Source organism: Colias philodice, chromosome 11 (genome assembly GCF_061535455.1).
Source record: "Colias philodice isolate Cphi_HAF_F1 chromosome 11, ilColPhil1 Martin Lab GWU primary, whole genome shotgun sequence".
In the NCBI taxonomy this organism is placed as follows: Eukaryota; Metazoa; Arthropoda; class Insecta; order Lepidoptera; family Pieridae; genus Colias; species Colias philodice.
In genome coordinates, this window is record NC_143096.1 from 9,434,372 (window position 1) to 9,461,376 (window position 27,005).

The following is a 27,005-nucleotide window of genomic DNA, read 5'->3' on the forward strand; positions in this document are numbered from 1 at the left end:
AAGATAGTAAACAAGACGGTTGATAGTGGACATCACGAATAACGATATCTATTACATACTTTGGTTTTAAAGAAAGTACGAAATTACGTGAGTTTGGTTTGGGTTGTCTCGAGATTTACTGCATTTTTTATGACGGTTTCGAAGGTGATTGGAGTTAACAGAGGATTTGCGGCTTTCATTGTTTTGATAAAAAATGATTTCATTCGTCTAAAGAAATGGCGGGTCACTATAAGTTATATATATTTTTCACTCTAAGAAAATGTATATCTAGGTACTAAATAATAAATATCTCTCCTTCGGTTTCTGCAGCCATCCGCTTTACGTACGTTTGTATGTTTTCGCACATTCGCCTTTTATTGATTCAAATAAAACTTAACTTAAAATATAATATAATCGACATTTCTCAATATTTCCTTTATTATCCACTTCTCAAGCGTCATTGATAATAAAATACAATGCATTGCAAAATTTCGTTTCTCATTCTCCGACAGCTCAATTAAAACGAGCAATCAATGTGAGTCGGTTCTATTCAGAGGTATCACTATAAAATATTAAATTGCACTATAACGCAGATACAATCCGGATCCTAACAATTATCATTCGATTTTATACCGTTACTTGTAATACATTAAGGGGATCGTTGTGTGAATTTATGCTTATTGGTTTTGCTATAACAATTATGTCATGTATCGTATTATACGGACGGCCTTTAGTAACCTCAACGATATAGGCATTTCGATAAGACCTTGTAAAATTACTATGTACATTAATTATCATGTTATTTATAGAAGTGATGTCGAATTTCACTGCTTTGTCGAGATGTAAACAACGAGTTGAAATTATATGAAAGTTAAACATTAATTACGGCTATGGTGCTACTTATCTCGAGGGATCTTATCTTCCATATTTAGATAAATAGATTGATTACAATTGATAAGATTTATAATGATTAGAAAGTAATGAACACTTATTTCAGAGACATAAATGAATTGTAGACGAATTGTATCTGGTAAATGATCTTTGAAGATCGCATTTGTAAGTAACATACCCTGTTTTACTTGCTTATGACACATTTATTTAGTTAGGTTATGTTATTTATGCGTACAAAATATTGTTATTCCAGCGTGCCCTCACCATCTAATTTAGTGTCCCATTCATACATATCTGTTGAAATTGTTCTTTATACATCCGCTTTCGTACATTTATTGAAGAACAAATTCCGAAGGGACTTCGAAAACACCTCGCGAAAGACAGTAGATATTATGCGGACAAACCGGTCAAGCTTGGAGCCGTGTCCGCCGTTCCGACTTCTTGGCCTTCACCTAAATCACGATATAATGGGCCCGAAATAAAAACATCACAGCGGTGACTTGCTCCAATGTTGCCGTTTGTTCCTTTATGTTTGGGAGAAGTCAGCGTAATTCTGCTATTGTCTTTGAAGACGGGGGAATTAAACGGGGTGGGTTGTTTTCATAAATATCTGAAAGAAGGCTATTGTTGCTCTGTCTAATAAGACAATAGTGGACTTCTCCTCATTCTGCCATAAATTAAAATAATTAACGCATGTTTGTCAGATGTCTCGATAATCTATACTAATATTATAAAGCTGAAGAGTTTGTTTGTTTGTTTGAACGCACTAATCTCCGGAACTACTGGTCCGATTTGAAAAATTCTTTCGGTGTTACATAGCCCATTTATCGAGGAAGGTTATAGGCTATATTTCATCACGCTATGGGCAACAGGAGTGGAGCCACGGGGGTGAAACCGCGCGGAGCAGCTAGTCAGGTATAATAGCAAAAATCACTTGGCCAATGTCGATTACCTTAATTTTATCAGACTAAAATTAATTACCATCAATCCCATATCTATACTAAACATTCGACTCACATCGGAATATTATTAAACTGCAGTCGCATACATCATGCATGCATTATAACTTTATAAGGTATCGCAAGTCCACTAGTAGAATGTACACACATACCCATAAGTGTCCGGATCGCCGTAATAAGATCCTTCGGCGAACAGGTTTGGGATGTAAATAGCCAGCACACGAGCGCGGTTAATTTTGCAATTTCATTTTTATTAAGCCTGCAGCGTCTTAAAATCGCATGCCTTGGAGTGGTTATTAAGCTTGCATCTGCTCGCATTCCTGTGACACGGGATATAAAACATATGACGTCGGTGCATTCATTAATTTCTACGCATGTCGTGTTACCGCAATGTTTAATACAATTTTAATTACTTACATTTTTTCTATATGTCGATAACTTAGTATATTATTATGATTAGGTATCTTACCTTCTTTACTCATATTATCCTTTTTAACAATGTTTCAAAGGTGTTATTCAACCTAGTAGCATGCAATTTTACGTACGTGAGCGCTAACAAAGGAGCTTCAAATTCCACAGTTTTTTGGATTCCATAGAAGTTAAATTGTATAATCTGTTACAATATTCGTGGGAACTGGGAACATTCAACTCCAAAATACATATTAACAAAATAACGATAGCATAAACTTAACCGCACGGGAGCATGTCTCGTTGTTAATTACGTTCGTTGCTAATTAAGTCGACATCGTCGTTCCTCAAGAGATCATGAACGTGTCGATATTAACAGTTACAGTTTAAAACGTATCATACTTGCGTGTGCCATTTATCGGTGTATATTCTATGTATGTGATGTGCATTTGCATGTGCGCACACGCTAAACTTTTACTGGGCAATCAGTGGACACGACCGAGAGGTGGTAACTGGTAATTAACATAGCAGCGCCACTTTTCATTTTATTCATTTTAATGTTACGTTGGTGCTATTGATTTTTATTGCGTTACGGGTGGTACTTTGAAATATCGATGTGATTAATTGTTTTTTTTAGAATAAGATTTTTTAATCAATTTTGCGGCAAGTATTTGATATGGAACTAAAATGATATGAACGGCAGAAATAAACTAGAAAAGATTGTTTCACTTACCATCATAGGGTTAATTATGTCTTTAGGCTTTTTTTGTTTCTTGTGATTTGTTGCTGCAAGATGGGAGCTTACGTATAATATCTATATCAAGACTTAGTTTTAGGAGTATATTTTCACATTCAATTAAATAGTAAATACTAAATACACATAAAGTCAAATGACAAAGAAAATATATTATAAAATAGTTGTTATAAATAGAGAACATGACGCACGCACATGCATAATATAATATATCAATTGCTGATGATAAGAAGGTTATTGTCGGTTTTTGCATAAATGTATATTATACAAACGTACATCAAACATGCCGCTTCTGGATGATAATAATAATTAATAGGCAATCAACAATCATGTATGATATTAATTAATTATTATTGGGGAAATCAAAATATTTTGTTGGTTGTAACTAAATGAATTTACTGTGGTAGTTTAAGATTTAGTCGGTTATCAGTGCAATAGAAGTAGTATTTGTGCCAATAGATATATAATATCTAGGTTACTGAAGACAGTGAATTTCGACCGGAACAACCATACTTTGTCAAAGTTGAGTCGTAAACCTAATACTCCTTCTAAAAATATCCTAAACACAGAATAAATAAAATAAAAATAACAAGCTGGTATTTTTACAAACAGATTAGAGGATAAAGATTTATTAATTACTCATCAATAATCCGGAGATAATAAACTGATAACGTTTTAATTTATCGTTTCGTTGATATGCAATAAATATAAAAAATACCTCGTCATTGCACATTTCTGCCATCTGAAACTTCAAGTTTTTAAGATTTACCTTTTTTAGATGTTTTATAAATAAAAAGAAAACATACAGTTGTTACATAGCCCGCATGCATAACGAATTTATAGGTTAATCGTAATTGTATGTATCGTAAACAGCCTTGTTTGAAGGCTGCGTTTTATCGAGCACCTATTTGATAAACGACAATAGTATGAAACTAATTGATTATTTGTAATTATTAGGAAATTGTGACACGCTCATAACAAGATAAAACTGTGCCTATTTCAAGACTATCAAAGATAAGCATGTTACGTGTGAGTTATTTTTTGCAAATATAAATTCTAATGTTGTACAAATAAATATAATCAAGTATTATATGTATGATATGGGATATTATCACCAGAAGGTGGACATAAAATAATGTACCTAACCATTATAACGATTGTAAAGCAACTACCCAACCAACAAATCGTTGCTCTATAGAAGGGATAAGAACGTTTCAGAGGTGCTAACTGGTAGTTCTATAAGGGTGATAAGAACGTTGTATAAACCCCAAAGTGGCGCATTTATAAAGCCATTTGATGGTATTGTGTTGTTGTAGCAGCAACTCAGATGCCAATTGGACCTATAGAAGAGTACACTTATAGAATCGCGATGCTGTTATAGAGCGAAGTAGTGATATAAAAGGAACCGCGATGCTGTTACAGCGCGAAGTTGTGTTTTAAGAGTAACCGCAAATCTTTTGTAACACGAAGTTGCGATGTACAAGTCACTGCGACGCTATAATTATATACAAAATGGTAAATCGTGTAGGTACCAATTGATAATACGAGTAAAGGACTATAGGAACCATCATCGTGGTGTCGAGTATTAATTTTTGTTACACTGTTAATTATGTTAGATACATAAACTGACTTGTGAATGAAATTTTACTGATAGATTATATGCATAATTACGCTGTTTTTTTCATGCCCCCCTCGAATTATTGAGTTTTAAGTAATTAAAAAACTAATTTTACACCAAATTGCTTTATAGGATGCCAAATAGCAACTCCGTGGCTATTATACGTCCGCAAACGAACGTAGTTTTGATAACTGTCATGCCATATACTGGATTAAATTAGTAGGGTTCCCTGATGTAAATAGAAAACCCATAACATGTTTTATTTTGTATTTTCTAGTGTAAATTCCGATTTTTAGATTCCGATCCCGAAGTGTCAAGCAAAACACTAGTGTCTGAATGGTCTGCTTCTGAATTATCACAAACCACATGATGGCTGTTAACTTGGTTTTGTTCATAGGATGTAACAGATTCTACGGAATCATTGTCCGTATTCGAAGCCTCACCTTGAATTTGTCTGGTGTCAATCGTTACTGAAGCTGCGATTTTTTTAAATTCATTCAATCCATGATTATTAAATAGAACCCTTCAATTATTTACGAGACGGTGCTGACAATATGGCAGGTTTTTGTTGTTTTAAAGTGAAAGAAACTCTCTTACAGGCCGTATATCTCTCGTAAGTGTCGCATTTTACTACATTAATACGCCGTTTTTGTTACATAACAGAGTTATTAACTCTTTTATACAGTAAATCAGTCCTATAACTCTGACCACTCAGCTATTAAACCACTGCGTTATAATGGGCAGAAAAACACTAATATAATTTAATTAGGTTACAAAGAAGTGATATAAAACTCGGATATATCACCTAATTGCTCTATTATGGAGTCTCAGCAACCATGAATATTCACAGTGCTATAATAGTAATAAGGAAAACCATTACAACTCTAAATTGTCCTATTGTAGATTTTTTTACGCCTCTATAGGCATGGGGCTATAAAGGTTACCCTAGAATCGTTTATTGCACTAATTTGCTGTAAAAAAGAGACTACCAGCGCTGTTATGTGATAATATCGTCCTGTTATTGCTGTACCAAAATCTGGATAAGAGCTGCTCTATAAATGCCGTATAAAATAGTGATATAAACGTTTACATCACCTTGTTATGGGACAAATTTGCTGTGTATGATTATAGAGCAAAATCATCTCATTAAACGCTATTATACAACAAGCTTGTCACCGCGACACTGTTATACGTCATTTAAAAAGCTTTTTAGCGATGTAAGTTATTGTTATAGGACATCTTTGCTGGTTGGGTAGCAAGTCGAAATTAAAGTATGAGTCCGCATTTATCTTAAGTGCAGAGGTAACATAGTCCTGGCAATAGGTAGATAAAGTACATAGACGTAGCATGTATCTAAATAATAAACAGTGAAAAGTTAATCTTCAAGGCACGATTTCAGTGTACGTATCTACTATCTCGATAGTTTCACATACCTCACATACATTAAACATTGCAGATATTCAAATAGTTCAGGTGCAATGCGAATTCGTATTACTGGCGTCATACCCATTTGGCAAATGTATATTTTATCGCAGTAAATAAACCATGTTGAAGTCTAGTTTAAATTTGTACCTTATCGAATGCAGTAATAATGTCCCATGTTATATCGCCTCATTAGGACGATTTATTGCTGACATAATACATTATCGTGTTCATTTGCTAGCATAATTAGACTCGATGAAGACTGTCGCGTTGTTTGAATTGATGAAATTATTTTGTAAGTAGCTTTGAGCTGATTTATTTGGTGAGCTTTATGAGAGCAATGTTTGCGCCTTACATTTTTTCTAGCAAGATTTTCACGCTTTTTAGCTTCAGCACGAAATTGATTTGTTATGCCTGGATTAGGATAAATACTCTATTTCCATGATGCCTGGTATAAAATTGGCTAAAAAACGGCTTCTTTGAGTTACCACCTGATAAACAGTAAAAAATACAAGTAGGTACAATGATATTTATGCCCAAAATTCTGTTACACGAGTATGGAGAGTTCATGTCATTTATCAAACATTGAATTACCGTTGTACATAAGCTTATGTTGTAAGATGGGAACAATCAATAAATCGAAAGTAATGCCCCGTCTGAACTTAACATACTTTGTGAATGGAAAATCTCCAGTTAGTCTTGGCTTTGTTCACTTGCGCAAACCACAGCCATCTTATTAGATTAAGAATCATTGTCGTATAATCAGAGGCTTTATGAACCTGCTCACATAAGAAAATTTCCGTTAATCGCTGTTTACGCGGTTGCCACTTGCGTCTGTTTTCATTGGAATAGTTGTTTTATATTCACGGCATATTATCGTCCACCTGGCTTACACAAATATGCACAATTTTCCCAATGGCAAAGGAAAGATTATTATCTTGAACTAATTAAAATTGCAACGATTCGATTATAATTCAGTAGGTGTATGTGCACATTTATGGTATTCAGGGCTGTATGTAGTTGCAATAAAGTTTTCGTAAACAAATAAATTACGCTTAATCTTGTCGAAATCAACCCTGACCGCAGAATAATTATTTAAGGTTGCATAATGAAAATTAAATTATGATTCCAAAGTAAATATAGCTTTTTTATGACGTCCAACATTATCCAATACCAACTTCCATGTATCATGAATGATAAACTGCTGTAGTGTAGGTACGTAGCAGATATTGAATGTTTTATGAAAGGTAATTAATGGAGAGTTTTTAAGCCTTTTGAGTAATCTTGAAACTTTCCCAATCCGAGCATGATTGTGCATGACGGCGCATATTCAGGGCACCTCGCAGAAGTCTTCACCACGCTCTGCACCGCATTTGAAAGTTGCCAGTTCAATGATGGAAATCTCGAAACGGGTGAAAGTATATGATATTCTTACGTCGCAATGATCTCTGTAAGAATCAGTTTTTCCTCATTTTCATGTCGTGATTAAATCACGGAATCTGCGATGGAATCGCTGCCGCTCCGTTTACGTAGATGATTTCTTATCTCCTATAATTTACATTCAGGTAGCGCTGTGGAATTATTTAAGTGGTCTTACGCACATATTACATACAGGGTGTTACGACTGCCAAAAGTGTCGGTGTAACAACGTCGTATTTTATTACAATGCGCAACGCTCGGTTTAACGCGGACCCGGTAAATGCTTTTGATAAGTTTGCATCGGGCATGACTTCACTGCCACTATCGCGAGATTATATAATTGCTACAAGATTATGAAAGTGGATAAATGTATTTAATTTATGGCGGTGAAATTATGTCACACGATTATGTAAATTGATTTATTATGAAAAGTTACGAGCCCAGTGATCACCCAGATGGTATATTTTTTATGTAGCGTCAATTTAATTTAGTTTAGGTCCTGTCTGTGGTCGTACCGTTCAATTACATAAATTGATGTGTACGCTGCACATAGATCCATTGAGCGAGGGGACCTTTGGAGACTTAATTCAATCATTCTATAGAGCGGAGTAACTCTGCGTCTCGTAACCAATGTCGTGTTAAATTCGTCTTGTGTCGCATGTAATGTGAGCATATTTTGGAGTTATCTGAGCAAAGTATTTAGTACTTCATAACTTTACCATATTTTGTTATGAAATGATGATACTGATAGAAATGTCTACATGTATTTCTTACAGTCAGGTATTTAATCGTATGCCTTGATTCAGTTTCTTGAGTTCACATTAATCAATAGGTAGGTACCTACCTACCTACTACGTGTCATATGAAATACCGTAGCTACCTAATCGTATTTCAAATGACTTCTTGAAAGACTATGCCGAAAACGTGCCAATATACAAACACGTGTCATAAAATTCTATAAAATATAATAGTCAATTAGCTTTGTACAAGCAGTACCCACACGTTAGATAAGCTTGCGCGTACAGTCTATTGATGCCGGCTTGGTTCACATTGTGTAAACATTACCGCCTTTCTCGTTAACCCCTTACGCATGTGGGTACAAAGCCTTATCTAGGGTGGATTAACAATAGTGCACATACAACACCCGCGACCTCTCCCGGGTTCAAGCCGTCGATGTATTGTGACATTCATAGGTACGGTAAAGTTTTTAAATTGCCCGTGATCCTTGCTTTTGTGAGGATTTGTTTTTTTCTTTATTTTCGTCAGCGAAGGGGTGACTGGCTGCTAACACTTTGAGCTTGACAAATCATGTATGAGATACCGCTATACAGGGTTACTTGTAAAACACCAGCAACAAATGCGATGAAAAGATTATTTTGCACGGCTATTTCATACAATTTTTAAGAGTGAAACAGTTATTTAAAACATTCGCAAACATTTAATTTTAATTGCCTGCATATTTCCAACGTTACTATACCTAACTGTATTTCTTTTATTACATCTATTGCCATAATGAACTTTTGTGCCAGATTTAGAAATACAAAAATTAAAAGACATTTAATATTGGTAATTTTATAATGGCATCCTATCATTGAAATTAAAATAATTACATTCATAGGTATGTTTAGGATTTAATAAAAAGTATTATTAGAAAGAACTACAATTTACAGCTCAAAGAAATATCGTAATTCGTACCTATATAATAGAATACTTAATATACGCTCTTGAAGCAACGGAATCAAGTCCAATTTTAGACTCGTGAGAAAAATGCAATTACAACCACAATCTTCCAGCTAAAAGACACCATCGTACACTTAATGACTTAATTTATTCTTATTCAAGTCCAAAGCACTCGTGGAATGTTCCTCAAACTTTTAATTCACTATTTGTGCGAAGATAGAATAGTATGAATATTAAACTATGTTAAATTCCACAACAATAATGTTAATAATGAACGAGAAAGCCGCCGTCCACCGCAATTTGCTTTTGAATGAAGGTTTTTAATGCAATTTGCGTTTGTGAAATAAATCGGCGTTTTAACTGGGTTTTAATGAATGGTATTACCGTAATGTGATAAACGTTGGCAAATTAGCTTACGCCATATAGTGTTACATTTTATAGTAATACGATAATCCATACTAATATTATAAATGCGAAAGTAACTCTGTCTGTCTGTCTGTTACTCAATCACGCCTTAACTACTGAACCAATTTGCATGAAATTTGGTATAGAGATATTTTGATACCCGAGAAAGGACATAGGATAGGTTTTATCCCGGAAATCCTACGGGAACGGGTTTTTCTTTGAAAACGCGGGCGAGCCCCGGGCGGAAAGCTAGTAATTAAATAAAAAAAAATAAGTACTCAATTGATCTATTGACTAGTTTATTTTAATGAAGTGTTTTAGAAGGGGAATAAACAGTTCATATGATTTACGTAGGTACACAACGCAAAACACTTTCGCGTAGTTTACTTATGCTCAGGAAGATTAATAACCAGCATAAGGACATAAGTATCGCAGTATAACTTATAATTACAAGAAGTGTCGCTGTTACCAACCACTAAATCGTGTAAATATTGTCTTCCGTGACTATTAATTAACCATTACTATTTTTTATTTGAACAACGTCATGAGAATGATTACTGCTGCTAATTATTTCTCTTTGTTTTCATACAAAAGAGCGTTATTTAATCTCTAAATTTACATTATTTTATTCCACGCATCATCCGAGTTAATTGTCGTTTTTCGTATATATTTTTTGTTGAGTTTTCATATAATTAACGATGGACGCGGATAATTGTGTGACTTAGAAATAATTGTATGGCAAAAAACACTATCGGATTAATAATAATAATAAAGTGGTCGCGAAACCGCGGCAATTCTATAAATAGTTTGGATTGAATGGACGATGATTGCGACCTCATTTCAATGCTATTACAAATCTGGACGCGTATCTACAAATACAATAGTGTTGTAGATTGAAATTGCAAGTGGTTTGCTTTGATTTGCGTGCATGGTGCATGGTATTTTTATTTTCTTGATAGGCATGTGGGCTCGCACTCCTGTGGTCTAATGGACCTAGACATATATTTAGATTTAGAGTTTCGCTGTCTTCTGCTAATATCCGAATGAACACATTGATGCTAAAAATCATGAAGCTCGCGCGTTAAACGGGTATAAATATTGATAGAAGACTATAATATCTATTCAGGAAGTCCTAAATGTAGCATTCAGCAGCTGAAAAGGTTTCTACAAACATACCTAAGTACAAAACCTTGTGTATTTATTAGAGTAAATAATATTATGTAGACATCAGGAGATTGAATTATAATCATACTTTAAAACAATCACAAACAAACCATGTAATTTCAACAAAACGAAACTAAAAGGAAACGTATAATAACCCAAGTTTTTTGAGCCTTGCTTTTTTACGCAGAAAAACATTCAAGTGGAACTCTGTATCCACGCAAAAACACGATCGTAAGTTAAAAAAACATTGCGATTTCACGGTTCATTGCACGATTGTGACATGTAATCCTTTTGACCTTGAGCACATTTGCATGTCACGTAACACGAACACAACAAACGATACGATTCGACTTCGACATGTGTGGAACTTTCACGCCACTCTCGTTAAACTTTCCCCACTAATTAAACTCGATAGAACAATAGCAAGTAGCAAGAAACGTATCTCGAACGAACTGATGTCATTAATTGCTAATCGCCCACGCTTTCTATACCCTACCATACACGAAAATAACTCATTCATCTATTGTATGCGATATAACAGATAAAACGACAAATCGACACGAAAAAAACAAGTGAATTCGTAGCGAGCAACAATAGTAAGAGGTGTTCGACACGGTTTTTTGTGATGCCATAGAAAGTGTTTGATACACTTTTAATGTTCGTGATGAACAGGATCTGTCTTAATTGGAATCGTGTATTGCTTGTATTATATTTTCTGCAACCGGAAAAGTTGTATAGAATAACTAAAACTATGTCAAAATATTATTGCTAAACTTTGACTTCTGGGAAGCTTGATAAATATTCAACCTAGACTCGTATTGAAGACAAAGAAAACCGCAAAAACAAAGACAGATATCGTATTTATTAACTGTTAAATACTAAACAGTAATCTTATCGAATTATCGTAAATATGAATAGTCCTAATGTATATTAGAGCGATAACGTTGAATGATAATAAAGGCTATTATTGTTTATTTTCCCACAGTTAGAAACTAAAATCACGCTTCATATCTCCATCGGTTTATCTGATAAAATTACATGGGAATTGTTGCATAATGAAACTGTTCATTAAAATGTATTTATAAGTAAAAAATTGCGAATTTACACAAGTCACTTGAAACGTAAAAAATATAACAACTTTTAAATTACATGTTTGATTATTAAAAATATCGTTACCATATAAACACTAAAGTATATTTTTCCTGTACTGTAGAGCTTACATCTAATAAGCCTGTAAAGCTCCCTCTAGAGTCTAGAACTCTAGATCATTTGACGACGTGTTGCTAAACAAATAATAATTATTGCTTTCTTTACGATTAACACAATATTTATTACTATTACGTACAGAGTGCGTTGGTACTTACCTGTTATAAAAAAGTGAATGTGAATTTCAACAATGTCCATTTATTAGCATCGTAATTATTCAAGAAATGCGATTTTATGACTTATTAGATTATCACATGAAAGACAAATAAATGCACCATTCATCAAATAGAAAACTCAATATTATTAATTACTAGCTTTCCGCCCGCGGCTTTGCCCGCGTTTTCAAAGAAAAACCCGCATAGTTCGCGTTCCCGTGGGATTTCCAGGATAAAACCTATCCTATGTCTTAACCCAAGTTACCTTCTATACGTGTGCTAAATTTCATTGTAATCGTTTAAGTAGTATTTGCGTGAAAGCGTAACAAACATACACATACATCCATCCTCACAAATTTTCGCATTTATAATATTAGTAAGATTCAATAGTCAATACGTACACAAATTCCTTTGAAACTATTACCTCTAAAAAGTTATTCAATCATATCAACATAATATAGATAACATATATCAGTATGTAACAATTTCCATCGGTATCTCCATATAAAAGTGATATGTTTCATTACGAAACTCTCACTCTAATATACTCATCTATTCACAGTAGAAAGTTCTTTACATTACTTAAACTGTTTATCATTGAGATTATGCAAAACGATACATACTGTATTTGGAGAAACTGTTACCTTATTTAAATTATAGGACTTTTACTAAAACATTTTTTGTATATCGGCCTTTCAAATGACGTAGCTGTAATTAAAGAAATTAACTTGCGACCATTTATTCTAAGCAATATTACGTTTTTTTTTATTAAAATATACATGTATTTGGAATCAAATAATTTAGAGAAAAACATAAAAAAAATATTGTGCTATTGTAAATATGCTACGGTAAATATTCTAAGTAGATAATAAATATAATAATCAATCTTCTTTCGTATAATAATTGTGCATATAAATAAAGTGACTACATCGGCATATCAAATGTATAGAATTGCCCATATCAGATCGAATGTTACACCTTTGTAATGCAATAAAATTAATTAGGCCGGAATTAAAGTTATTTTCTCTATGTACAAATATGATACAGTTGTTATTCTGAGATATTACTTTATAAACATTACTTTGTGCTGAGAAAGAATAGCTATTGCCATATAAAAATGATTATTCGTTTCTAAATCGATTCATAGAATAATTAATCGTATTACAAACTTAAACATTAGGACAGATATATAATATCGTTAAGTTTTCAATATTACTCAACGTTTGTTAATAGTTTATTAATACTAGTGTGTTAATCTACCGATAATTGGTGTAATAGCCAATAGGTATAATGTTTATCGATTTGCCTAATTAACTAGTTCTTACGTTATATAGAGTAAATAGTTGAACGTTTTTATGACAATCATTACTAAATAATGTTATGTCGATACATACTGAATCCATTTCAATGTTTGATAATAATATAGTATTTTAGTTTGTAATTATTGTAATTACCATATCTTCATTAGCTTTCGAGCTCTAAGCTGCAACTACAAATTGTACTTCGTTTTTTCGCAACAAATAATGGGTACATGCATTCGCGGACTATTTCAGAGTAAGCAGGCTATTTAAAAGAGTCGAATGTAAAATAGTGTAGTTGTTAGTACAGTTCTATGGACAACAATGAGGCTCGCTGGGCCGCTCCACCGCGGGTCGGTGACCGCGCGCGGGTTAAGGCACGAGATTTCTTAAACCGATCCGCGTATTAGGTATTCGGTATCGTGTCACGTGTGTAGTGTGAGCGGGTTTTGTAAGTCTATTTTGAATTTACCACAGATGTAGGTAGGTAGTTAAAGTAGGTAGTGGTGGGTAGGTGGAGAAATAAGGGTGCGACATCGCGGGCAATATAGTTTGTAAATGCGTGTATGAAATTACTTATTGAAATTATTAATTTGGTCATCTTAAGCTATTTCTATTTCACCTGAAAGATTATCAGACTTTGTTAAAAGATAATATTAGTAAATCATCAGATTTTCCTACGAATATTATTCTGTTACTGCAACGTAAATGCGAGCCGAGATAAAAAGCAAAGTATTGTGGTCCTATTCTCGCTTAATCTGAACACGATAATTATGTGACACGGTCTCTTGGTCCCTTTGCGTTATCTAGATTCTAGTTCAATCTGTGGTCTATGATTATTGTCTCTTATCGACTACACGCGGTTGAGATGTGTGTTAATGTAACTTCCTAATAAAGTTGGATTTCGACTTGGAAAGTTTGTAAATAGGTGCAAAGTTAAGTTTATGCGATTCTTGCTTTATAATAATGTTGTTATATTTGAAGGTATACATTTAATATTTCTACATTTATTATGAATGGATGTGTGGAACATAAAATATTAATCGAGTCATGATAAAATCTCATATATAAAGCAAATTCATATCATAAAAACCTGATATCAATATTCCAGTCTTGTGTTTGTAGTATTACATTCTTGCCTACGTGAATTCGTATAAACACGAAATGGTAATACAAAAGTATTAGTTGATCCATTAATTTTATTATCTGATACAATTCGACCTTTTAGTATCATAATTACAAAGACGATAAAAGCCTATCTGATTAAATATTCAAATACGCGAATGGTAGCGACATTTCAATATGTAAATGTATGTTAAAATACAAGTAAAAAACACTAAATAAATACCAACGAGCCACTTAACTTCATGAAGTAGGCACCTAATACCTATATGTAACTAGCTGTGCTCCGCTCCTGTTAGTCTTAGCGAGATGATATAATATAGCCTATAGCCTTCCTCTATAAATTGGCTATCTAATACCGAAATATTTTTTTTAAATCGGACCAGTAGTTCCCGAGATTAGCGCGTTCAAACAAACAAACTCTTCAGCTTTATAATATTAGTATAGATTTATTATATCCGGTTAACGAATAGTAGGTACATCTGTCTTTGAGTGTCAGCCATTACTGTCATGTAATACAATAATGATTTGACAATCCTCACACTGTACATGACATCTGAATCAATGTTACGCTATTCTTTCACGCCGCTTACCATTCAGCGTCCCCTCGTCTCGTTGCGGGTTCATTGACCTCCCCCCCCCCAACATACGAGATCAAAGACGTTAGTAAAAGTATCATTTCAATGATGACGGATGTTTGATGACGTTTTACGTACTGTGTGTCAAAGTAAGACTACGCGTAAGAATAAGTTGGTTTTTCTGAGGTGATAATTGGTAAACGTAAACACTCGTAAGGTTAAAAAAGGTAGGACTTACTTAGCACAGGTACCTACGATCCACACCGTCATTTCTCTGTCATATGTACAATTCGTCGTATTTTTCTCATATATTTAAGAACTAGAGTACAAATTAAGTCGACACTATAAAAATATAGTCTGCTACCAAGTAAGCACGTTACACACAAACATACATAATTATATATTGCACATTAATTGAATGGTTATTAGCTAAAGATTACTATGATGGACAATTCGACACAGTAATTCTACATTTAATTATACATTTATTCTTTGAAATTATACATGAAACATCAAGATAGACTTTAAAAGTATAACACTTTTTACAATATTTAGTGAGCTATGAAGCTAGTGCTAATTACCGGCTTTCGTTATAATTGCGATAATTGCATTCTTATCTCCAATACAGATTATCTTATAGACTAGCAATTGGCAAAGTAATATATTCAGTCTTTTCGTATAACTACATTCCACTACACTCTCATTGTTCCGAGACATCCGATATCTTGCACCAACAAATGTGTAGAAATTAATTATTGAAGTGAAACTTCTTTATCGGGGTTGGACAAAAATTTAGTGTAACGTTTTTGCGTTACGCGCCATCTTTTTTTTATTTTACAACCTTTACAACTTGATCATTAGGAATTTATTACCTCTATTGTTCGAACAAAAATAAGTTACCGCCTTTAAGAACTTGCCGACAATGTAAGTACACTATTGTTTCTTAGAAAACATTTTAGGAGTATATCCGTAGCGAGGAGCGAAGCGACGAGCATCTTAGGTTAACTTTTGAACTACCGCACGAGCCGAGCGAGCGAAGCGAGCGAGTTGCAGCAGCGGCTGGTGTAAATACATATTTAATTTTAAATAGGTAGCGAGGAGCGAAGCGACGAGCGTGTTAGACTAACGTATTTCTGTAATATTGTATTATGTATACAAGCTGTGTCGCGCGGTTTTACCCGCGTGGCTCCGCTCCTGTTGGTCTTAGCGTGATAATATATATATATAGCCTATATTACTCATGGATAATGTAGCTTTCGAATGGTGAAAGAATTTTTAAAATCGGTCCAGTAGTTTATGAGCCTATTCATTACAATCAAACAAACAAACATACAAACAATTCCTCTTTATAATATTAGTGTAGATAGTAAATATTTTTTTTAAAAATCTTAAAACTATTATAAAGGCGAAAGTTTGTAAGTATGGATGTATGGATGTATGGATGTATGGATGTTTGTTACTCTTTCACGTAAAAACTACTGAACCGATTACAATGAAATTTAGCACACATATAAAGGGTAACTTGGATTAACACATAGGATAGGTTTTATCCCGGAAATCCCACAGGAACGGGAACTATGCGGGTTTTCCTTAGAAAACGCGGGCCAAGCCGCGGGCGGAAATCTAGTAAGGTCATAAAGAAGTTCCACTTCTTACGTGTGTACTCTAGTACACGCACACATTTTTTTTAATTTAAAATGATCATTTTGTACTATTCGTACGAAGGTATACACGTCTCTATGACGTATTTTGATAATAAATTCTTTGACTTATTATTGGATGTGTGTTTTATGCAGTTTGATTAGAATTTCATCTTTTGTAAATAAAATTATATATTTGTCTGAACTGTTAGAAATAACAGAATATAATAATATTTTTACCTCGGTCAAAGAGCAACCAATTACAACAAACAATGTCCGTAAAGGCGTTTAAGAGAGACGTATATATAGCAATTAACTTATATGAGCAAAAGACAATAGTATTACTATAATATTGTTCTACATTGTTTGGTATCAAGGTCTTCGTAATGCAGTCATTTACCCGTATGTACCTTTGCAGTTTAGGTACATGTACATATCTTTATTCTGAAGATCCTTAATATTTTTAACTATCCATAAACTGAACCAATTTGTATGGAATTATATCATCTAGGTTTGATTTTTAAAAGATAAGCTAAGATCAGATTAAATCAATTAATTTTAAGATTTTTACATCGCTTTCACACGTTATAATGACGCAATATAACTTCTTCCTCAGGATGCAGAGACTTCCTATAACTTCATTTCCTCCTGGTACAGATTATATAAATATTTTTTACTACATCCACAGTACAATTTTTTACTTTGTATATAAATTAATTATGATTTAATCTTAATTATCTTTATCGTTCTTGTTTGTATTTTATATAATATCCACTCAATAAATTTGTGTTCATTATAGCGATGAATAGAATTTCAGCAGAACAAAATGAATTGATCAATTTAATATTGAACTTTGGCATTAGAACATTTCAGTTTACAGAAAATTTCCACGCCATTTACCAGAAACCAATTTATATCATCCCTTTGATACATCATATCTGAAAGCTTTGTCGGCTGAAATCAGAGTTAAATTCAAAATTGTATTGAATCTAGACCTGCGAACAATTTTCAATCTTTATTTTTATTACTACTTATAATCTTTTATGTTGATAAACAAATGTCTGAGACATTCTAGTATCTTAGGACGATTTTGCTTTTGCTCAAATATAAAGGTTATTTTAGTTTACAAGTCAATAACTGCGTTAAAAACAACCGACTTCAAACTTGCACTTGCAACATTTACAAATACAGACAAAAATGCTCATAAAATAAAGACTACTGGGCCTATCCGAATACAATTCGACACCATCCCGCATCGAACAAAAAAAGAATCACGTAAATCGGTTCAGAAACCACGGAGTAATCGGTGTACATAAAAAAAAAAAAAAAAAAAAACATACCGGCCGATATTGATAACCTCCTCCTTTTTTTTGAAGTCGGTTAAAAATTCAAAGGAGTAGATAAGATAATTTCATGATATGAATGTTTATTTATGTATTTATTATGCATAATATAAGAGACTGTTTATTATAGAGAATAGCTGATGCTAAAATAATAAGGAAAAATTTTGGTAAAATAGATAGCAGACTAACACGTTTTTTTTAAGTGAACGTATTTACTTCTACTACATCTAATAATTAATAAGTAAATACGTTTGTCATACTATAATCAGTACGCCGGCCTTCATACAGTCCTCACAGTTTGTCACAACTTTCAAGCGAGATGTTGTAACTTGTAACCAAAAGTTTCCGTGCTATCAGCAACTGTATTGGAGTCAATGTCAAGTGTCATACGCAAGGGAGTGGATTAGTCGTCGCACGGTGATTCATTGATGGCGATAGCCTTTGACGTTTGCTCGTATTATATGAGAACACAGATATAGAACCAGTATAATACTGGTTGGTAAGAAATGTTCTAGTGTTTTCTTGTTTGTAGTAGGTTATATGGTTTGTTATTAAAGGTCAGTGTTTTATTGTCATCTGCATATTAAGATGATAATAATTGATAACTAATAAAGGAGTAAATTTGATTGTTTTTAGATGTAGATCATGTTGAATATCTGCCTTGTGCCTCTACAATAAACTTCATTTTACATTAATTGTTTCCAAGATATTTTTAAAAATAGTCTTTTCCATGTGCTTATCCACTTACGACCTACAAACAGAAATCATGACGCTCGAACAATGTTACATTTAATTGAGCATAATTTCCATACAAAAGGAACAATTTAGTATTTTGTCTGGATGCTGAATGCGCCCTTTAATTTAAATTTTGCGACATTTGAAATTAGTGTCGGCTTTTATTATTCGCCCGCATATTCTCCAATTATATCACTTTTCTTGAAGAGCGAATTTAGATTACGTTTACACTTTCTATATTTATTGGGAATTAAATAATTTTGTAGATACTATTAATTACAATATGTATGAACAAAAAACTGTCGTACACTTGAATTATTCAAGGGTAAAAGTTCACTAGGGCTGCAGGGTAATATTATCTCGTTAAGGTCTAGTGGGTAAAGTCACATCAGCGCAAGATGTCTACTTAGAGCGGCAGCGGAGGAGTGTCTTTAGGGCACCAACGGTGGCGTTCACAGGCCGAGTTAGCAGGCTTATTGCGCACCCATCAACACGCACTGGACCAGCGCGATGGGTTATTATTTGTCCAAACCTCTTCCCTCATAAAATACATATTAGAATACAAAATTATGAAAAGTAAACCTAAAAAAAACGCCCCAAGTCCCTGGCGGTACTCGTGGGTGTACTGTTGATGACAGTAGGCAGGCACGCCCCGGTCCAAGGGGTGGTAAGAATCTCCAGGTGGGTAATCTAAACTGTCTGACGACCCAGGCTAGCAAAAAGGATATACAGAAACTTAATATTTTAACTTATAACGTTAGAACTTTAAGAACAGAAGAAAGACTTGTTGAGTTAGAAAACGCATTAGAAACCATCAATTACGATATCGTAGGTCTAGCAGAAGTGAGAAGAGAAGGTGAACAAATTATTGAAAGAAAAACGAATACTTTTTATTATAATGGAGAACAAAATGGCCAATATGGCGTTGGATTTTTAGTTTCAAATAGGTGGAAGAATAACATAATCCCACCAAAAACATTTTCATGTAAAATGTTGCCAAGACGAGCCCATATGACTCGCACTGTCAAAAAGTTATCAGATCTCATGTAGAGCCAAGCTTCTAACACTACACGCCCTAACTCTACAAGGCCTAACTTCACAAACTCTACACCTTAGTCAAAATATGTGGCTTGGCCATTTCGCTACATTCACATCGGCGTAAGTTGAAAAATTAATTCACTGTTCATTACTTTTGTGTTATACAATAGTTCTTGTAGTAACGAACGGCCAAGCCACATATTTTGACTAAGGTGTAGAGTTTGTGAAGTTAGGCCTTGTAGAGTTAGGGCGTGTAGTGTTAGAAGCTTGGCTCTACATGAGATCTGATAACTTTTTGACAGTGCGAGTCATATGGGCTCGTCTTGGCAACATTTTACATGAAAATGTTTTTGGTGGGATTTCATTTCTTTTTGTAGGTTGTTTGTAACAATTTTTTTTAACAAGGAGTACCTATACATATATATATCTAGGGGGACCAAGTTTTAGATTATTAGATTAGACCTCTAGCGTCATCAAAATTTAATTTAAAATTACAGGTCTCATACAAACTCCCATCCCCTATTTTAAGGGGTTGGGGGATGAAAGTTACAAGTTTTATAATTTTTTTGTTGTTTGTGTGCTAATACTAGCTTACATACAAAATTTCAGCTTTCTAGGACATTAGGAAATACCTTAAGAATTTTGATGATCATCAGTGAGTCAGTGACGAAATTAGCGTTTTTTAGATATAAATAAAATCTGAAGTATAAAAGCTAATGTAATTAAAACTTAATATGTTCAATAAGTTCGCTATTGACAATATATCCCGAAAATTTTGTTGATCTAGCATAATCCAAACCCAAGTTATGAGGGTTCAAAAAAACGTCGAAGCGCTTCGAGAAAAGGTAGGTAGTGCCCGTGCGCCTCGCTTGGCTTGTCTTGGCGGGGGCACTACCGTGCCCCCAGATAGAATTTATAGGCTACTCTAATAGAATTGCATTACTTAAATTTCGGATTAATGACAACAAAATACTTACAATCATACAAGTATATGCACCCACATCTACACATTCTAATGATGAAGTTGAGGATTTTTACGACCTACTTAATAAAGCTTGCGATGAACACAGAGGCACCTGGACTATGGTGTTAGGCGACTTTAATGCAAAATTAGGCATTCGAAATTCAACGGATGATCGTAACATCTTAGGACCACATGGGTTGGGCATTCGAAATGAACGCGGAGATCGTCTACTACAATTTGCTTTTGGCCAACAATTAAGTATAACGAATAGTTTCTTCTTTAAAAAAATAAATCGTCGATGGACATGGCTTTCCCCTAACGGATTCACACGAAATGAAATAGATTTTTGTCTTTCTTCTAACAAATACATAATAAAGAACACAGAAGCTCTAAATAACTTAAAATTCAGTTCTGATCATCGAGCATTACGTACAACTGCTAGTTTCAATATGAAAATCCTGAGGTATAATAGAATTAAACACGCAATCAAGAAAATAGATAAGAATAGCTTAATAGCAAATACAGAACAGTTTAAGTTAGAACTAGATAATTATTTCAGCTTATTAGAAACAAACGATACAGAGGATCCAGAAATTACCTACAATAATATCATAAACAGTATCAAGAAAGCAAGTAAAAAAATAAAAACCGTAAAGAACAAAAACAAAAAATTTACAAAAACTACCTTAGATTTAATAGACAAAAGACAAACGATGACAGTTTATACTACTGAATATAAAGAAATAGATAAAAAAGTAAAGAAACACATAAGAAAAGATATACGTACATATAACACAAATTTTATCCAAAAGGCACTCGTAAAAAACACATCTCTTAAACAGGCTATACGTAATACACAACCAAGCAAACCATTAATTTTATCATTAAAAGACTCAATAGGAACCAAACAAAGCGCGCGGGATAAAATTATACAAATTAGTACTGAATTTTATAAGAAATTATATTCTGATGACTCATGTTATTGTATAACCGATAAAAACTATGTACGTTCGGAAGTAGTAAATCCAATCACAATTGAAGAAGTCCATTTAGCCATAAAGAGTATGAAATACAACAAAAGTCCAGGTGAAGATGGGATCACAACCGAATTCCTTAAAATTGGCGAACCAGCTCTTATTCCCTATATAACTCAACTATTCAATAACATATTACGAACGGGTATATTTCCCAAAAGTTTCTGCCATTCTAATATAATCCTCCTCCACAAAAAGGGAAATAGATCAGACATAGAAAATTATCGTCCTATCAGCCTCATATCGCACCTATACAAAGCCTTTATAAAAATCATTGGAAATCGCATCACAAAGGATCTGGATAAACAACAGCCCCCAGAACAAGCAGGATTTCGCGGTGGACTCTCCACTACAGACCATCTTCATTCGATTAACCAAATTTTAGAAAAAAGCCATGAATTCAACCTCCCCCTTTACCTGGCCTTCGTTGATTATTCAAAAGCATTCGATAGCCTGAAGCACAATGCCATATTCACAGCCCTCAAACAACAAAATATAGAACCGACGTACATCCACCTTATACAAAATATCTATAGTACCAGTACAGCTTCTGTAAAAATTAATAGCAATGGCCCATCCTTCCGAATAACAAAAGGAGTCAAACAAGGTGACCCATTGTCTCCAAAACTCTTCAATGCTACCTTGGAAGAAGTATTTAGAAGCTTGGCAGCTCGATGGCAGAACAAAGGTTTTAAAATCGGTGAGCATCGATTAACAAATCTTCGCTTTGCTGATGATATTGTTCTCTTTTCCTCCACAGCCTCTGAGCTACAAACGATGCTCGAAGACCTGAGCGATGCAAGCCTCAGGGTCGGACTTCAGATGAACATGACCAAAACAAAGCTTATGACTAACAGCACCAAAACCACCATCGTTGTCGAGGGTGGGTCGGTTGCATATGTCGATGAGTATACTTACCTCGGCCAAATAGTTTCTTTTCAAGCCAGGCAGGATCAAGAAGTTGCCAAACGCATTGAAAACGCTTGGAGAAGCTTTTGGTCGATGAAAGAGCTGATGAAAGGAGACTTGCCTCTTTCACTAAAACGAAGGCTCATGGACATGTGCATCTTGCCCATCCTCACCTACGGTGCACAGACTTGGTCATTGACTGATCGCCAAAAGTCCGCACTTGGGGTTTGCCAAAGATCAATGGAGCGCAGCATTTTGGGCGTAAAGCTTTCTGATCGTATTCCAAATAGAACGCTGCGCTCAAAAACACAGATTGTCGACGTAGCCCATAAAGCTGCCGAGCTCAAATGGAACTGGGCTGGACATGTTTGCCGGATGTCCGAAGAGTTGTGGGCAAAAATCACCACTATGTGGATCCCCGACAATGGAAAAAGGCGGCGTGGAAGGCCCAAAATCAGATGGCGCGACGAACTGGACTCCCATTGCAAGGAATGGGCTAAAATTGCTCACAATAGGAAGACATGGACGAAGGGAAGAGAGGCCTTTGCCCAGCAGTGGGACAGCCATGGCTGAATAATAATAATAATAAAATGATAATTATTCTCCAGTAATTTATTCATAGCCAATATTCGCATAAGTAATGTATTTTAATCTTAATGGTTATTTAAAACTAATTCGAAATATGTAAAATCCATCAGTCCCCGGAATCACAGACACAATAGATAATCTATTGTGTCGCGCCCCGATCGGGGCGCTCGGTGGTCAATGGGTTAAGATTTTCTATCAATGATATTAATAACACTATTGAAGAAGTCCATCATATTTTTTAAAATGAAATATAAGCTCTATTTAATAGAATGTTAGAAACGTATTAAAAAGCAATATCTATATTATAAACATAGAAAGATATGAAATTTTAACCTCTTTTTACCTTATAAACTTAGTTTTACTACCTCATCATCTTGCCTTTAGGACATAACATTGTCTAGTCGTTTAAGGTCCCTGTAGTTGGTACTTTTCTATTTTTTATATTTTATCGAAAGGTCAAAGACAATGGTCGGAACTTTATCAAACACCCCTAACATGCACACTGCAATGCAAATTCTAGAAATTTCCACGAGTGCAATTCTATTTCGGTCCCACGTTCATTCGTAAAAGCTCGGTCTAATCGTGGATGCATACGTCAGGCCGATTGCATAAAGTGTTACAGTTTGGCCAGGTCAGTGTTGTGCGATAGTGAGAGTGCTAGGGCTGGCACGAACGTTGTAGCGACTAGCGAATAAGCGGGTCTCGTGTGAGGACCTAATGATGCTCACTTCCTTTAGCTTTCATGGTTAGCTTGGAACATATGGCGATAGTCTGTTGGTGGTTATTTGTATGACGTAGCAGTGGATTGTGGTGTTTCGTTTAACAATAAGAGTCAATCATCAAAACATTGACTTAATGATAACCATACCTAGATTAAAGACACTTCACTGTAAATCCTGTAATCTCTAAAAATACATTGTAATGGAACGCGTAGTTTGCACGTACTGCGTTAATATATGAAAATTATATTACTTTAAAGTAACAACCCTACACAATGCGTAGTATCTTATACACAACTCATTACATATACAAATCGTGACTCTAAAGATACAAACAGATGGACCAAAGTAATAACTTCCTTACTAAAAAGCTTTGTTACGTACAGAGTCGTGCAGAGGAAGTATCGACCGATGCAATGAAAGAGATATGCAAGAATACAAAGATGTATAGAATATTTATTCTATTGATAACATATAAATTGACCGAAAAGTGTTGGTAATCGCTTGCTAATAGATGTTGAAAATGACGTTAGTAACAGCTAGTTAGTAAAAGGTGATAAAGTATATAGGTAGTTAAACCTCGATGTTTTTTAATAAAATGAAATTGGTCGTATCATAAACTAACAATATACACCTAGTAGTATCAATCTAAACTGCGTTCTATTTAAAACTCAAGAAAAGAATGTCTAAAAATCTGAGAAGAACTCTTAAATCAACAATTCATTTCGTACCTACTCGACATATTACAGAAATCGATTTTAGTCTCCCTTCAAAGATGGCGTAAATGTGAGAGGGAAGCCGTAAATCTAATTCCTCGTCTACCCACATATCTACTTATAATTACACTTAACGAAGAAAATTGTTATGAAGGTATACATCTGTAGATAAAACAAGTACATTGAATTAAAAAAAACAATGTGAGTAATGTTACATATGAATGCGTTCACGTAAACATTCGTATGTTGTTGGTAGGAACGCGTGCTTACATAATACAATTTAACCAACGTCCAATTATTACAATGGACTTAATCTGAATATCGCTTACGTAAAGGTATGCAATGCGCTCAATGGTGTGTTTAATTTCGGAAGTCACAACACCAAAAGCGACTCAGTTTAACATTTCTCACGCGACCCGACTTTCTGTATATTTTTATATTTTCTCGTATCACGTAATATAATTGATGTGAATATAAATATTTGCGAATCTTCACAGAAGACATCGTTAGAGCGACGAATGGCCTTAGACGTAATTTTATTGGACTATTGTGTTTGTCATCGTTGCGATTAATTAGTTCGTTATAAATTTTGTCTTTTTGGGGACGTGGGTATTGTGTCATCCTTCTATATTGAATCAGGAAATGGATGTATTCTACTATCACCATAAACTATATACATATTTGATGTTAATAAACTTCCAATTTAAAAATGATCTTTGAGTTAAACATTGGCTATTATATATTTGTGAAATCGTATATTAATGGAGAGAGTATACCATCCTTTAAAGGAGAGAAGGAAAAGGATACGATTGTTAATATGTAAAATTATAATGTTGTAATTAAGGATATATGAGGGATTTTCAGTTCCGGCAACCTTTAGATATTAGAGAACATTAGATAACTCACGACGTTTTTGTTTATAGTATAATAAAATACTAATTAAAAACATGATATACCTATCTCTGTTGCAAATTGCATACAAATCTGTTTAGTCAATATAACAGGATACATAGATTACATTTAAATAAGCATTTACGTTTTCACCAAAAGTATCCTGATATTCTTTACCACAAATTAAAATTAACGACGTAAATAAATTGCATTTAACATGCAATAAAAGTAACGAATACGCATAAAACCTGTAGTCGCAATGGAAAGTGCACCGAATTATATAATGCTCTGTAATCGACAGGTGTTCGCTGAACAAATATGGATAACCTGAATCTATATCCTCTTCTGCATCCGTATAGGTATATATACTTAATTATAATTATAATGAGACGTACGAGATCAAAAGAAGACGGTATCTATAGATGCCTTATATGGGCTAAAGTACTATGTACTATGCTTGTTTATTCGTAGTGCAGTTGATTCGATCACATTGAAGGCAATTGTAAAGATGGAAAACTAATAATTGGTTCTTCTGGAGCATATAAGATTGGAAAATAACTGTACGTGCATCTATAATAAACACTTAAATGAATAGCTGCCACCAAAACAGAATAGCTAATATGCGTTTTAATGCTGTAGATGATAACATTTTATAGATTAACTAGCTTTCCGCCCGCGGCTTCACCCGCTTCGTCTAAAACCTCTAAAAGTCTAAAACCTTCCTCTTGAATCACTCTATCTATTACAAAAAACCGCATCAAAATCCGTTGCGTAATTTTAAAGATTTAAGCATACATAGGGACATATAGGGACAGAAAAAGCGACTTTGTTTTATACTATGTAGTGATCTGGGGGCACGGTAGTGCCCCCGCCAAGACGAGCCAAGCAAAAGCGAAGCGCACGGGCACTACCTACCTTTTCTCGAAGCGCTTCGACGTTTTTTTGAACCCTCATAACTTGGGTTTGGATTATGCTAGATCAACAAAATTTTCGGGATATATTGTCAATAGCGGACTTATTGAACATATTAAGTTTTAATTACATTAGCTTTTATACTTCAGATTTTATTCATATCTAAAAAACGCTAATTTCGTCACTGACTCACTGATGATCATCAAAATTCTTAAGGTATTTCCTAATGTCCTAGAAAGCTGAAATTTTGTATGTAAGCTAGTATTAGCACACAAACAACAAAAAAATTATAAAACTTGTAACTTTCATCCCCCAACCCCTTAAACTAGGGGATGGGAGTTTGTATGAGACCTGTAATTTTAAATTAAATTTTGATGACGCTAGAGGTCTAATCTAATAATATAAAACTTGGTTCCCCTAGATATATATATGTATAGGTACTCCTTATTAAAAAAAAA

At 34.1% G+C, this 27,005-nt stretch overlaps 1 protein-coding gene across 1 annotated transcript in view; it reads left to right on the plus strand.

The window, feature by feature from the left end:
- The window catches only part of cdi (serine/threonine kinase), a 103,443-nt gene that overhangs the window by 3,713 nt on the left and 72,725 nt on the right, over positions 1 to 27,005 (plus strand). The gene's annotated exons all lie outside the window — the stretch shown is intronic.